This window comes from Sceloporus occidentalis, unplaced genomic scaffold, assembly GCF_023333645.1.
Source record: "Sceloporus occidentalis isolate IW3139 unplaced genomic scaffold, rSceOcc1.0.p SCAF_16, whole genome shotgun sequence".
In the NCBI taxonomy this organism is placed as follows: domain Eukaryota; kingdom Metazoa; phylum Chordata; class Lepidosauria; order Squamata; family Phrynosomatidae; genus Sceloporus; species Sceloporus occidentalis.
The window spans coordinates 12,622,535-12,636,281 of NW_028316996.1; the positions used below are offsets into that span (position 1 = coordinate 12,622,535).

The 13,747-nt window shown below is 37.3% G+C and overlaps 1 pseudogene; it reads left to right on the forward strand.

Annotated features, from left to right (window-relative positions):
- The first annotated feature begins 10,568 nt into the window (after positions 1-10,568).
- Positions 10,569-10,687, forward strand: LOC149303041 (5S ribosomal RNA; annotated as a pseudogene).
- The last annotated feature ends 3,060 nt before the right edge of the window (positions 10,688-13,747 follow it).

The window sequence follows — 13,747 nt, forward strand, 5'->3', positions numbered from 1 at the left end:
AGAAGTCCACAATGCCATCACTTATAATTAAAATTAACATAAAGACATATAATTTGAGAGCAGACAACAACCATTTGGCCCATCTAGTCTGCCCAATTATTTGCTGTAAATTGTCTTAGATTAGGGATGGCTTTATGCCTATCCCATGCGTGTTCAATTTCCCTCACTGTATTAGCTTCTACCACTTCTGAAGGGAGGCTCTTCCATTTATTTACCACCCACTGGTAAAAATGGAAGCTCCAAAACATTTATTTTTATTTAAAATATTTTTAAAAATACGTAAAAATACAATCAGTTTCAAGTCAGTTTCATTCATTCATTAAGGTCTTTTGTATACCCAATGTTCTAACACACAACAAGAAAATATCACTTTGCCTTTTAGTTGTCGGTGCTTGCGGCTATGGTTTAGCTCCTAGGTTGAGGCTATTACCAAAACAATATCATATTATAGATTATATTTAGAATTATGGATTATATGAAAGGCATAGCCCTCACAATAATTTCATAAAAATGATGATCTATGGATAAACTCCCAGCAGGTGAATAAAGTAAAATGTACAATAAGAAACAAAATATTTTATTTGCTTTTTTTTGTTTATTTTGACATCCTAACATCTCAGTTACCAGGGAGTGAAAATTTAGATGGAGGGTCTCAGCTGGTACTTGGCCCTATTTGGGAGTTTTTTCTCACATAGTGTAGGATAAAATTTGTAACCTTACTCATATAGGAGGCTTCCTATTCTACAATTATGAGCATCTACAGCAGTGTGCGCCAATTGGAATATTGGTGAATAGACCAATATGTTTAACATACTTTTAAAGACCATGTGCCTGAATAAGAAAACTTTCAGAATGCTAGAAATTGATACAGTATTTCATTACATTCATTTATAGAGCACCAGCTGAATCTGTAGAGCTATTACAATAGGGGAAAAACAATGGCATTAAAACTGATAATATATTAAGTTGACAATAACTTTTTATGACATCATACCTAGGCCCTAGGCATAGACTCCCTTTTAATGCAGTCTATGGAGGCTCTGCTGATCCTTCACAGTGCCAGTAGGTCCGTTGCGGAGATCAAAGATTTCTCTTGTAATTGGCCCATTGTGCAGCAGGACAAACAGTGAAGGGCAAACAACAGCTGGCCATGAATAATATATTTTTAACGCAGGGTCAGTTCAACCCTTCTACAGCAGAAGCTCACTGGGGCCGGTTCTTCCTAAAGCATAGTAAAGTTAGTGAAGTGACATATTTAAAGTGCACATGTCATTGGAAAATGACAAGGTGTCATTGCGTAGAGGGTACATTTTCACCTACACATTGTCCTAGAAAATGTATAATGTGAAAAGTTATTCAAATTCTTAAATTTCACAAGAAGCTAGCACACAGATAAAAAAAATACCAATATGACTACTGGCTGGGCTACACTCACACCCCAAATCCCCTCCATCATGTCTCTAATGTGTCACATAATGCTTTGTGTACAACCACATACAACAGCATTCTGAGATTTTGGTCTCAATCACCCAGACCACCTTCTGTTCTGTCCCAGAATTCATTCTGTGACACTTTGAAGACATGGTGGAGAGGATGGTGGGTGAGTGCAGTTCTGTTTTATTAGCCTGATCTACAAGACAAACACCATAACGCCTTATAATACTGACTTGTGGTAAACAATAGAGTGGCTCAATCTTAATTACCCAGTTGGACACTCTAAAAATCATTGGAATGGACTTCATTAGTATTGCCACAAAGAATCAGCTCAGTGTGGTGCAGGGAAGATCATCCAAAGTCTCAAAACCTGACAACAATGGCAGCCTCGAGGACTGCAGATAAGGGAGGTTTACTGGAACAAAATGAGATGAGGTTTTGGTCAACGCTAACCTTCAATACTGTATGCAGGACTGCATTGTATGTTTTCCCTTTAAGACTTTGCAATAATTAATCCAGAATCATTTGTAGTTAATGCCTTTAACACCCTTTACCAGAAGTAATAGTAGTTCTTGTACAACATATCCTTGATGACCTTAGATTTCCCAACCCTGTTATGTATATTGTTCTAAGGTGTAAATATTAGCATTTTGTACTACAATGAATTTAGGCTTTCTAGACATAATGCTTTATGGGTAAGAATCAATTATTTAGTGGTTACCCAGTATCTCTTTCAAAGTGGCCTTTGAATGATGGTGTTTTAACAGATGTGCTGGCAAGTATATCCTGGCTGCAGTGGCCTGAGATACATTGAAGTACTTGAAGCTCAAATTCAGTGCACATTCAGCTCAGATTAAATGCAGTGAGGTTTTGGTTTTTCTGACCTTGAGAAGTAGTTACACAGGTCAACGAGAGTATGGGGGTAAACAATAGTGTTTCAGGAAAAATAGCCCTTCAGTAAAAAACAAAAACAAATGGTATATAGATGTCTCCATACCTGCACACTAATACACACACACACACACATATGTTTACCCAAAATGCAAGATAAAACCTTGCTTATATAAGGAATTTGTTTATGTATATATGCAAATATAAAAACAATAGTTACATGCAATATAAGAGCAAAACATGCACACAACTTTGAGAAGCATATCCTGGAAGCATTTTGTACCTGGAAGTTATCAATTCAAACTTTTTTCAGGTTGAGAAGTTGCACCATTCCGCTGATACACTACGTCCAACAAGCAGGGTCCTGGGGTAACTCACACATACATACCCTAATTTAGCAGGATAACATAACCAGGGAAGTGCTTACTGGAAAGAGCACAAAGGTGCATCCTCTACTTCTCTGACCAACAGTAGCTTCAAGCGGACAGCACCGACAGCTTCCTACAAGATACTCAATAGCAAGGTGTCTGGTTTCTCCCATTGATTCAGTTGCTACTGTGTGTGTACTTCATCTTTATAATGCAAGTGTGTGCTAAGAATGTTATTACATAACGTGATGCATTATGGCAATATTTTATGTTTATGTGATTTGCATTTTTTTAATTACAGTCTGCTTTACTAAATGTATAGCTTTCTCTTAGCCTGTCAATTCTAGTTTATTCATACCCTTTGAATGTATGTACTGTAAGAAGTGCTGTGCAAATTGTTGGTTAAGTAATAATAATTGATAATAATATAATAAACAATAATAATAACATACAAGACACATACACCATTTATCACATAGCACTAATCCTCCCATTGCAAACATCCTAAACGTTAATTTTACTGCTCAGTAATAAGCAATAGACTGAGTCTCTCAGTCACTTACCTAAAGCGGGTTCAGTGGACACTTGGGGTTAGAGTTCCCAGGCAGCCGCTATGGTTTGTTGGATGTAGTGATGGGTCAGTGACATGTTTTGCTGACGGGTGAGTGCGTGTCACTGTCTGTCCCCTGATCTGCAAGCTGGTGAAGGGAGGAGCTCAGCTGGGTCACTGTTAATCCTGACCTGTCATCACTAGCATGTGTAGCACAGGGTAATCATCCCTGGATTGCCACCCCCTTAACTCTCAGCCACCTCCTAGCTGCAGGTACTATTATAGTGCAGCAATAAACTCAAGCACCTCCTGTCTTCCAAATGAAAATGCTAAGGGTTTACTATGATTTAATAGGATCCCAAATAATAGTAATAATAATTTTATATTCAGTCATTTGAAACTACACATCCACCTCAAAAAGCATGTGTGATATTGTGTTAATTTTAACACACGGGTGTATAAGATGGTATTGCAGAAAGAAGTTCTTGCTTTCATTTTATATTTACCATTGTTTATAGAGCAGAGCCCTCTTCTCCATCTTTACTAGTATGTGTTAATGTGTGTTATGTCATTTATTTGAACTACCCTTATTGTAACAGAGCTACGGAATAGGTGTACATAGATTTTGGAGATGAAACTGAGATCCTGTCACCTTCGTTGGGGGTTATCTGTGTACAGGAGGCTTGCATTGTAGGTCTAAGATTTCTGCCATCTGGCAGATGGGAGCTGTGTGTTGGTGCGTTGATCAGTAACTGGACACCATATTTCCAGTGCTGAGGAATGGACATGATGGTACGCGCAATGAAGTTTATATAACATATATAACATGTATGTGAAATGCACACACAGTAAAAGTACGTTTGATACATCAGAGTGTTTTGACATAAAACATGATTTGCTCTAGGCTGAAATAATGTTATTACATTACATTTATTGACAGTGCACCAGTAGATTTCATAGCAATCTTAGTTACAACAAAGAAATGGTGAAAATTAAAGCTGTAGCAATCCTTCCCTTCCGTGGTCTGACGATTCTTGCCACTGATTGGCTGCTTGAAGTAGCCAGTTAGTGGTAGGAAAGTGTTCCCAATGAAATCAATACAACCACTTTCTGCAGGTGTGCTCGGGATCTGAATAGAGCCCTGCCTGCAGCCTACGAAGGGATCGCAGGGGAGCTGACTGGTGGTAAGTATATGACATGCAAGGTCAAATAAATCTACACAGAAAACAGCTGGGGGCACCAAATGCATATGGGGTGTTCTGATGAATAACCCCCATGCATTTGCAAGACCTCTCAGCTATAGTATACATTATGGTGCATATGATGGCTGGAGTGTGCCTTTATTTATACATTATGCTGGGTTAAAGCAGTTAGTCCTTCTAAAGGCATAGCTATGTCTCTCGGATGAAATGTTGTATCCCACACCAATCTACTGTGAATAAACCCTACTGTTTTGGGGGTGGGAGTGCCATCTTATATTTCTTGCAGGCTGCAGGGAATAAGGTTTCGATTCTATTATCAGTTAGTAATGTAATAATAATAACCACCGAGGTGGGGCATGTGGGTGAAGAAAAAGTGCAGTATTCTAGATTGTAAGCTCATTTGAGCATAGCCCTCTTCACCTATTGTTTTGTAAGTCAAATTGTTATGTTATATACTACTTGTCTACCAATTCTACAGCACTACGGAATATGATGCCACTATATAAAACAATAAACAATAATAATAGTAATAATGTGTCACTGTTTATTGCTTTACAAGGAATACTTAAAAATGAGAAGAATACATTATCCAGGGCAAAACACTTCATAAATAAAATTTCATTATGAAATCGTTTTAAGTGACTTTGCAAAAAAAAAATGCAATTTAAACACTGGTAATTGGCTTTTCCTGTATAATACAATGTTTTAATCTGTAAAATTTCTATACATTATACAAGACCAGTTCATTCCATGGTAGAGAAATTTGCTGGGGATGGCTCTTCATAATGAATAGTGAATTGAGGGAGTTGAATCCAAAACTCTCCTGGCAACCCCAAGTGAGATTTGCAACACTGTATATGAACATATGGTCAGTATAAAAGGTTCAAAGCACCCATTTCATGTAATGAAGCAGATCATCATTGTAACTGATACAGCTAGGATAGGTCTGGCGGAGTGGATCCGCAGTGCCGAACCAAAGGACCGATCCAGAATCTGGCAACAGCAGCAAGGCGAAGTGCACAAGTACAAAGATCGAGGTCAAAGGCAGGAGCAGGCAGAATAGTCAGGAATAAGCCAAAAGCCAATACACAGAGAAAACACTAGCAGTGATACAAAGCCCAGAGTACTGGAGAAATAAACTCTTTGACAAGCAAGTAGGGGACAGCTAACTGTCCTTAAATAGGCCTTGTAGGAAAAAAACCCATCTTCAGATGGTTACAGGGGTGAGAAGAAATAAGGAGTATGTTCCAGTCGTGCATGAGCAGTGAGATCCTGACTGTGCCAGTCGGCCATCTTAAATGTGGCTGAACTATATGGCGCAGAGCTCCGTGTTTGTTGGCAGCGGGCTCCACAAGGATTCTCTGCTACCTCGGTAGTAGTAGAAGGTAAGAGAGTGACAGTCATGTAATTCAGGGGATAAGTGAATGCCCAGCAGAGCTGTGAGGCTAGTGTAGATATATTGTATAACCATGAAGGGCGGACTAAGGCAATATATACAGTATGATCAGCGCAAGAGTCTGTGTATGGGATGCAGAACATCTACATTCATCTAGTTTTAGATCACACGATTATTTCATGAAAACAGTTATTTTTACATTTGCTTTTAATAATGTGAAATGTCCCAAAAAAAATCTAGTCTACAACATCTAATTTGCACATGTTACATAGTAACATATTAATTTAGGTTAAAAAAAAAAAGAAGTCCATCAAGTTTAACTTTGCTGCTGATCCAGAAGGCAAAAAAATCCTCATCAAAGTGATTTCAAATTATGCCACAAAAAGGGAAACAATTCCTTCTTAACATCATATGGAAATCTGATATAAGCTATAACTAATCCTCTCCTTATAGCCAATCAGATAACTATAAATAGTTTTTTCTAAAAAGTTGTGTCCATATTTTAAAAGCATCTAGCAAATATGATAACACAACATCTGTGGGTAGAGAATTCTATATCTTTATTGTTCTAACTGTAAATAACCTACTTCAAGTGAAAATTGCTTTCTTAAAGTCTGAGTGGATACCTCTTGTTCTTGACACAGTCCTATTCATGAACAGATCATCAGAGAGCGGCTTGCACTGTCCCTGTATGTATATGTATAATATTCTATCCCCTCCAAGATACCTTTTTGTTAATGCAAATTTCACCTCTCCTGTCTTTCTTCATATCTAAGGTGTTCCATTCATCTTATTAATGTTGTACTTCAAACTTTTTTAACCTCTATAGTGTCCTCTTTAAGAACAAGTGCCCAAACTTGCAGTGGATCTTCAAGCTGGGGTCCTACCATTGATATCAAGCTAGAAAAATTACATTGTAATGAAAATGTTGAAGTTTCAAACTGTAAAATGGGAGGTAAATAGGAGCAAAAACACATTTCAATGAAAAAATAGGTAACAAGAAGATTTTGAGATTCAACCTGCTGGTAGAAGATGAAGACAAGAGCCCACAGCAGATCATGCGGTATGGGACTGGGTGTATTCAAAACTGAAACAAGTGATGTGTGAGTCATGGTGACCACATTTTATTGAGCTATTAAACCTGTTATTTTACACTGAACTATTATTATTTTTTTTTTTAAATATGACCGGTGTAGGAAAGGTTGGTTAAAGCCAGTCCAAGAAGCTGCTATGATGATCTCACCATGTTGTTACTGTAGCAGATATATATATGAATTTACTAACTTACGCTAACAGGAATTTTTTGGTCCATCCCCAAAGCTTGTCTCATCTGTTACTTTGCATCAAAAGCTTGCTGCTATTTAAGACAAATGTATACAGAAAGCATTGGGTTGCTAGTGATCTTTGTTCCTATGGTCACATTGGATATAAATACATCATCATCATTTTAATTAAATTGTTTCCACTAATCATACTTTGGATCTACAAGGGAGCACAGATAAGACTAAAATGTGAGATCTGCCTATATTTCCTTGGAACATAACTAATCCTGCTTAACATAACAATGCTAAGGAGGGAATGGAGGTCCATTTACTAATACAATTACTGTTTTGGTGGTGTTTTTATAAAGAAAAGAAACAGAATTTTAGTTGTAGCAACAAAACACCACCGATACCTAGGGTTATTTTCTGATCCTGTGTGTTTTAGTACATCTTTATGCCACTCATTGGACACATCCACTTAACCCTTTATTTGCCTTGAGTAACTCAATTGTTCAGTTTCTATGTTACATAAATGACATACAAGCAGCACCATTAATTAGTATGAAATACTAAATACTAATCACCTGCCTATATTTCACACAATGAAGAAATGATTGTTGGCATTAATCAGAATAGACCATTTCTACTAGACATGCCAAGCTAGACAAAGAAATTCTTCAATCAGAATGTCATAAATAAAAAAGCAGTCACATTGTTTCAGCTTTCTAAACAAAAAAAATCTAGAATTTAGCAAATCCGACTTCTAGAAATACATTAAAAATTATAAATTAACTACAGACATACATTTTTAGTGTGATGTGACTTGCAAATAATGCAAAATGTGTACATATACATGACATCTTGTTTTAATAATTACTGTGCGAAATCTCACCAAATAGTAAATCTTAAGGCTTGGGTCTGGCTAAGGGTAAAGGAAGTTATCAGAGTTTCTTTAGTATTCTATAGATTATTGGTTCCATTATTAAATCTACATATTGCACGTGGCTATTTAAAAAAAAAAGGGTTCCATTTAAAGGTGCAACTGTTTTCTAATAGCTTCTAAGATATTACCACTAGTATCTAACCTTTGGATATATCCCATGTTGCCTCCTAAAACAAAATAAAGCTGAACCCAAATACTCTGAATACGTTAGTATGTTTATTATTAATAATGCACACTAAAAAACAAATGGCAAGATGGTATGCTCCATAGATGCTCCATAGATATTACCAAATAAAGAACATTTCTATATATTAAAAAATATACCTGGCAGAGCTAGCATACACAATCAAGTCTGATATAAGAAGAATAATCAAGTTATGGTACATTATTATACACATTATACAATAATAATTATATTATCATGCACATCGAAATAAGGATGGACCCAATACTTTGTCTTTTCTATATTATGCGGCACACTTATAGTGTGGCTGCAAATAGTATTTTGTCCAATATATACTTATGTGTGCATCCTCCACAATATTGACTACCCACTAGTTCTAGGCAGTGGACAAAGTAACTCAATCATTCACCTTTGCTTTTCAAAAACTATTATTTTTATTGATCCAGGTAGCACTATTTTATTCTACAGTGTTGTACAATGGTATATATATATATTTAATGCAAAATAAATAATAAAAAAAAAGTTCAGCTAAAGTTCAGCTAAATGCATTAACTGCCCTCATTTTGAAAACTACAAGATCAAACTAACACTAATAGAAGAAGGTTACATTTAATAGGCATCACAGCATCACAGTCAGCATCACAGCCCTGTGTGATTTAAAAAGAAGGATATATTTCTCAGTCTGAGTGAATTAAGGCCAGTTGGCTTTGGTAATATTTGCAAACTTCATCTGTTAATTTTGTGTAAAATTAAGTTTAATCAACATTTTATTGGCTGTTGCTGTAATTGTTTTGTACTGGTCCTAAACATACTAGAACTGCTTTGTGATACAGCCAAAGTTTTTTCATTTTTTCAAGTAATAAAAGTTTACCTTTTCTAGCTCTGTATGTGTATTCAAATTCTTTTGCTACTATATTTGGGAACTTCTTATTAATTCCTAAACCCATAACCATACCAAATGCTATTTTTACCGTTCAATCTGAAAAATCCTAAATTTGCATACAAATTTAATAGCCCAACTTCAAAATTGTGCTCATAACCCAAAAAAATAGCATGTCAGGTTTTTTATTTTTTTTTACTACATTGTGGATTTTCACCATTATATGATCTATGCAAATTCCAGTTCCAAAGGATAAGGTTGTGGAGGGAGATCAGTTAAAAACACCCAAGCTTTGGATAGTAAATGTAGAGCATTAAAATCAATACCGTACTACCTGAAATAGATGGACATGTAAAGTTGAATAATTACCTTACTGAGGAGTGGACACTTTAACAGATTGAAAAAAAATGATTACGTCTGAAGTCTTCTCATTTGTTCCTCATCTAGAATCTCCTCTGAGAACGTTAAATGCTTCTTATGGTTTTATTCTCTTGCATGATAAAATCTGCCAACCAACATATGGTATGTGCTATGGAATTCCTGGTTTCTCCCTTAAAGAAGTTATAACGTATTTCAAAAGGAGACCTCAGTCTACAATAAAGATTGCTTCTGGCTAGCAAGCCTGATCTTTTAAAGTTGCTCCTGGATGATGTTCACCATGTGTGGCAGGGTATCCTGTGGTTTGTTATTTTACTTCAATGGAGGGAGGAGGAACCCAACAAAGCACAGTGACCACACTGCATATCAAAATGTAACCATGGAAGCAATTGTCCACTTGTCAGTGCCTCCCCAAAATGATCCAGGCATTCACATCAATGAATCAATATTGAAGCCTTTACGATTTATTAGGCTAGGGAATAAAAGAAATTATTCCTTTAACACGCCTAGTTTATATTAATAATATTAGTATACATATTACATCTGTATCCAACTGATGGCTAGTTTCTCTTCTTGTTTCACTCCTTTATGGCATTTCACCCGCTCCCAGAGGATTATTTTCCTACTTAGTCCCTTGAAGGTTACGTATATGGGCAAGAAGTGGGTCAACCTGCAAGAAAAATAATCACCTGGTGGAGCCAGTCGTGAGATCTGATAAGAGAAACTTCAATTCATTGTATAATACATGACTCTCACATTTTCTACTTAGTGTTACTATCTGTAACAGCCCATCGAGCAATGGGTTACTGGGGGGCCTGATCGATCTGCCTTTCGGTGTGGCAGCTGGGGGACTGTCACCCCCCTGGGCCTAGGCCAAAATACATCTCTGGTGATGGTTAACGTAACTCCAAAACTGTTACTGGCCATGATGTTTATATATTCAAAGCCTAAATATAGTGTCTCATACCTATGATACACCTATTTGGATTTTTTATTTATTCAAATTGTTCATCCATATCTTCTGATTGACGCTTTACTCTCCCTGGTGCCAGTCTGGTTGTTGTTCTCAGAGCACCCTAGGCATATGGCCATACCACCCTGAATGCGCCCGATCTTGTCTGATCTCGGAAGCTAAACAGGTTTGAGCCTGCTTAGTACCAGGATGCGAGACCGCCTGGGAATAAAAGGTGTCGTAGGGCGCTAAGACGCTTCCGGGTTAGTCGACGTGAGTTGCGTAAGGGGGCTGGGTTTTCTCCTTTTTGCCCACATCCACAGATAGGATCTTTCCTTTTTTGAATCCTTAGGGTTCGTGGGACGGGTGGAGGGTGACCTCATTCACCTCCTTCTTGGGAGACGCCATTACCACAGAAAATGTATTTATGTTTTGTATATGTATAAATAGTTTATTATTGTCATGTGATTTTATTGAAAGATGGAGATTCCATCTTATTGGTGTATTTTGGTCATATGACCATATTGAGGGGAGGGGACTATCACTTATAAGGAACCATATGGACATTTCAAAACTGAACCACTCTGGATTTGTTGAGCTGTAAGGTAGGTGGGCTACATTATATCTTTGGGCAAGCTGCAAAAGAAAATCCTGATTCATCTCCTGAGGAAGCCGGTTGTCCGGATGGTGGACTTCCCTGTGCCTGGTTTTATGCTGATTACATTGTAAATGCTATTATTAATAAAAGAAAATCACCATGTAGCACAAATATTGGAAAAGGTAGCATTTAGGAATTATAAGCAAACTCTGTGTGAGAAAGATGAGAACAAATAAAAAGCCAAGCTTAGGGAGGAAAAACACATTAGTAATTGTACTAAAGCAAACACAGAGGAGAGAACTGCCAGGTTAACAAAAGGAGAAAAGGTAAGGACAAATTAGATTAAAGACAAATGAAGGGTGTTATATAAATATCTAGCCTAAATAAATACTTCTGTTCACTTTAACCTTAAGAATGTTAAAGTAACGGACCTCAGTTACAAGATACGGGGAAACATGTAAAGCATGTGTGTTCTATTTAAATAAAAACAGGCAAAATGATTTAACCAGGCACGATTGACAGGATGAATTAGATTGGAAAGTGTATGGAGGGGCTCAATTCCAGTATGCTAGCAGCCTTCTGGAGGAAGACTTTATCTATTTAGGTAGGAGAGTGAGGGCTACATTTTTTTTGAACCCTTCGTGATTGAGGCTGTTTTAACATTTTTGCGGTGCTTGTGGTTATCCTTAATTTTCTTCTCTCTTGTTTACTGTACCCACACAAATTATACATTTTTTTCACAAGAAGGGATTTCTAAAGATTACATTTTGTTGATCATATCATCTAATTTCTGCTTAAAAAATATAAAATATGGTGAAAAATTAAAAAAGCACTTTTTTCACTTTTATTTGAAAAATCTACAAAAGCTAATGAAAAAAACCGTCTGAATAGATTCTGCTATTTGTCCTGAGTTTAGAAATGCTCTATATTTTTAGGGGGGTTTTTGCAAGTTATAGGGCAATAAGTAAAAGTGGTGTTTTGCTATTTCAAAACCATTTTTTTTAAATCTGGTAATCCTGTCTCGATGTCCTTTTTGGGACATATTTGAAACCAGCCAATTCAATTTACCCCATCAAAATATATATTTTTGGAAACTAGCGACCACAAGGCATTTGCTCCCTATACACACCACCAGCTATCCACAGCGCCGTCTTGTGCAAGAGTACCAGGTGTACTAACGAGACCGTGTGTGCATGCGCAGAAGCACTTTCCTGCAAGTAATAGAAAATCACACAGCTTTGCATAAAGATGAATGCATACTAAGGAATATACAATGGGATACTCAAATATCCCTTTTACAGGTTTTTAGAGGTCACTTCCTGCTCACATAAGAAAGGCTCCTGAATATGAGATATGTAAATATCGTTAGAATGATCATTATTTATTTATATAGTGTTTACACGGCCCTCTACACTGTATGGGCATTAGAAACGTTACTCAGACGTTAAGTCTTATGGTCACAGTACTATGATAATTAGTACTTGACGTAACAGAGTAATGTTCCTTGAGACATCTAAATAAATGGAAGAGAAATGAAACTGTGCCAATTATTCACGTTTCACAGAAACGAAAATATCAACAGTATTGGAATAATCGAATATTCCGTCAGCAAACTACAGTAACGCGCTGTGTTTACGTGACGACGTCATCGCGGAAGCCGATGGTGAATCTTTGGCGTCGTGTGGACGTGGCTTGAGTTGAGCGCGCGTTCTACGTGAGCGTGCACCTGGCATCTGTAGGGACGGTGGCCGAGATGGGCTCTTGAGGGGGGGGAAGAAAAAGTGCAGAAGGTGAGTATGTGACAAGCTCCACAGGACGGAATAGGGATGGGAGAGAGCAGGCGGTTCGGCTTCACTATCCGCAGACTCATGGGCTTTAGTGTAGACATTAAGGAGTTACAGAGAGTTATAAAGTGTCCTATCGCTCTATCCATGTACTGTGTCTGCACACATATGATGAACAAGTCTAGCCCATGTTATGTTTTATTAAACCTGCCTTCTGGGACATGTGTGTTATTTTTGTGTAATTTTTTATTTTTCAGCATGCCCAGTTCTTCCCAGTCTGCATTCCCATAGCTGGCTGCTGTCAGTAAACTGCCTTCCCTCTTGCTCAGGGCAATAAGAGAATGGCTGAGGTTTTGGACCCAGTTCCTATTTGCCTGGCAAATTTTTGTTGCATTATTTAAACTTGTAAACTCTGCATTTATGTCCCAATTCTCAGAGCAGCTTTTCCACATCCAAAGGCAGAAACCCCATTAGCAATTAATAACAGGAAAACAAACTGCCAGACTACTGCGTTTCTGTCAGATGTTGTTTACGTTTTATGTCATAGTAATGTGTTCCTCCCATAATATGACATCACTAACCATGTATCAGAGTGAATTGCGCTTTGTGGGTGCATGCAAACCAACATTTATTCATTAGCCATTTTGTATCCATTGTAAACATCGCTTTAGTCTGTGCCGAGCAGACCTGTCATCTGAAAATGACTGAATGTAATATATTTTCCTTCCTTTTAGATGAAAGCCAAAGACCGCAGATTCTGAAACGTAGTGCTGGGTAAGTTTAAGCTATGCAATACATTTTCAAAAGTCCAAGGGTTGAAGTCTACAGCTGTATTCTGATCCTAACGTTCAAGGAAAAGGATACGGATGTTCATTTTAAAGTAAGCTGGAGGGGGAAGTATTCTTATTTGTTTATGCAATAAAGA